Raw genomic sequence first — 2,970 nt, forward strand, 5'->3', positions numbered from 1 at the left:
GTGTGTGTGTGTGTGTGTGTGTGTGTGTGTGTGTGTGTGTGTGTGTGTGTGTGTGTGTGAGTTAGAGGAGGGTTAAAAAAGTGAGGGGGAAAAACAACAACAAAGAGAACAAAAGAAGAAAACAAAAAGATTAGCGCCCGTGTTCCACTTCCTGTTTGTTCTTTAATTGTTCGGCTTTATTATTGGAGGGAAAATGATTTATTTTATTGACATCTTTCCTTTTGTGATCCTCGCACAATAATAACAAAAAAATAAATAAAGAAAACACAAGGATCTCTTTGAGCAGTAAAGTGGAAACAAAACATCTGCACAGGTGTGTGTTTTATGCGCGACACAAAAGAAAACGAGGCATTTTTTTCTTTCGCTGAACAAAAGACTTCATTTTCTTTGTCTCGACTTCGTCTTGAAGAGTTTTCTTCGGCGTTTAGAGAAACTCAATTAGGAAGACGAATCGCCGTCTCCAAAATGGCAGCTGAGGATGGAGTTGGGGAAGGACGAGGAGGAAGAAAAGACGAGAGGTATTTGTTTGTTCAAGGGGGGAAGCAGAAAGACAGGACCACCCCCCCCCCAACACACACACAAAACAACAACAAAAAAACAAGAGGGCTGACTGTGAAAGAAAGGAAAGATGGGCATTGAGAAACCCTTTACAGGAGCGAGGCAGATGGTTCTGATTGGGTGGACTTTCTGAGAAAACAAGACGTGTGACGAGGGAACAGACGTCATGTCAATGAAATATGTCCAATCTCTGCCTCGTCTTCACTCAATTAAAAAAATGTTACTTTCATTTATACTAGCCTAAAAACACACACTCGCCTCGCACACACACAAACATATCTCTAACCTAAGGCACAAACGAACACACACACACACACACACACCCTGACGTGCCGGCTCTGACAAGCGTGGCTGATGTGCGCCGCCAACGTGCATGGTAATAGGCCAATCAAAAATGCAAAACAATTGGCAATTACTGTGAGGACCTAATGGTCATTAGAATTTACAACGAGGTAATGAACTAAAGTCTGCCCACTGCATGAATATTCATAAAGCTGTTTGAGCTTTGAAGATTAAAGTAGCGCTTAAAATTCAAATGAGCCTCCGCAAATTATCGGGCCGAGTCAGAGCGTCTGCTGGTGGGGGTCCTCGTGTGTGTTGTGTTTACGCGAGGAATTCCTTTAAGGATTGTTAAACTGTGCATTCTTCAACATCTTCAGAATTAACATCCGATTCACTTCTTCTTCTTTTTTTTCTTTTTACTGTTCTCCGTCTTGTCAGTCAGAGTACGATGGTGTTTTAACGTGTAAAAATGGAACACGTGTGCAGGAGAACAAAACGTGAGGTACGAGTCCTAAGTCTGGGATTTATTGGTCTGTAGTGAGAGGAGGAATGCCTTGTTTTGGCTTTGAGCGAGATCGGGTCACTGTTAAAGCTGGGCCGCAATAATGAACCCAAACTCATACCTGTCAACACAAAGCAGAGACAATGTTTCCGTTTAATAAATCCAGTCAAACACAGACTGCATCACACAGGAGCAAAACAAGGCCCAAAGACTCAAGGTGGTCATTTCTCAATCCAGGCATTACTTGAAATAAATGAAAATGACTTGAAATGAATCAATTAAAAGCTAATTTAATCATCAGTATTGAGGAAATTTAAACAGATATTGCTTTCTTACCATTAAAATAAGAGACTGCTTGTGAACTTACATGGGCCACACCTATCTTAATCCAGTTTTTTAACATAACCGACAAAGGATAATGTGAAGCTCCAAGAGTTAATACCTGTCACACAGGGCAGTCATCTGATAATAGAGTGATGATGCATTCTGGCTAAAAATTAGCAACAGTGCTAAATACCAAAAAAAAAAAAAATAATAAACCATACCTGCCTGAAAGAATATTCATACAAATAGCTGAAAAGTACAAATTCTACAAATGTTGGCTTCATGTTTAAAGTTAAATCTATTTTTTGAGTGTACTTCTGCAGATTTGTTGTTCAACAGATGCAATAAATGCAAACTGTGCCTGTTTTAGCTTTCAATTTGTGGAACGCTGAGTCCAAAATGTGAGTAGAAATGGTTCTTAGAAAACTGACGTAAGAACATAACGCAGAAGTTGAAGCTGCAAACAAAAAAGCGCCCCCTTGTGGCTGACTGCAGTAATAATAAAAGCCTATATAAATATGTGGGAAACTTTCTTCACTGAAATTTTAAATTTTTTTATTTATTTTTCAAGGTGTACATTTCTGCCGACTCAGTTCTTGCCTTGCTGCTGCTATGACTAATCATATTTCATTAAACGGTACCAAAAAAAAAAACACAACGACTTTGCAGGGGAGAGATGGTTTACCTTCAGCCCCACATGGCCTCAAAAAGTAAAACATGACAGCGAAGAAAATATAATGAATTCACTTTTGAACAAAGTAAGAAGGCAGATTTTACATCCAAACTGTTAGCTTATAGTAGCCAGTTTATTTAATATCTTTGTTATAGCATGCTTACATTAAGGCCAGTGTTTTTATTATTGTGATATTCTCACAATAACAGTGTGTGTTGTTTTTTTCATTTGTAAAAATGATGATGTAATAGAAACAGATCCTACATCATCTGGTTTCTGTCTGTTTTCAGCTACCTCCATACAGCTGCAAGACAAGAAAGAAGCTAGAGGTGGTCTAGTTTTATTTTTTTTTTATTTTTTGTTATTTTTTACTATCGCAGTAACTTGTCAAAAATAAAAACTGATGGAATTACCTCCTGTGGTGAGGAGGATTTTATGACCTCCATTTGTTCTGGATGTGAACCGAGAAAGGAAAAGAAACTGAACCGTCAGACTCCCTCATACGGAGCCGAGCGTGCACAGTTCACAGCTTCACTCATCAGGGGAGTTCGGAGCTGCTCGTGTGTGTGTGTGTGTGTGTGTGTGTGTGTGTGTGTGTGTGTGTGTGTGTGTGTGTGTGTGTGTGTGTGTG

At 39.3% G+C, this 2,970-nt stretch overlaps 1 protein-coding gene across 1 annotated transcript in view; it reads right to left on the reverse strand.

Moving 5' to 3' along the window:
- The window catches only part of bcl11aa (BCL11 transcription factor A a), a 74,353-nt gene that overhangs the window by 63,717 nt on the left and 7,666 nt on the right, over positions 1-2,970 (reverse strand). The window lies entirely within an intron of this gene.

Source organism: Austrofundulus limnaeus, unplaced genomic scaffold (genome assembly GCF_001266775.1).
Source record: "Austrofundulus limnaeus strain Quisiro unplaced genomic scaffold, Austrofundulus_limnaeus-1.0 Scaffold28, whole genome shotgun sequence".
NCBI lineage: Eukaryota > Metazoa > Chordata > Actinopteri > Cyprinodontiformes > Rivulidae > Austrofundulus > Austrofundulus limnaeus.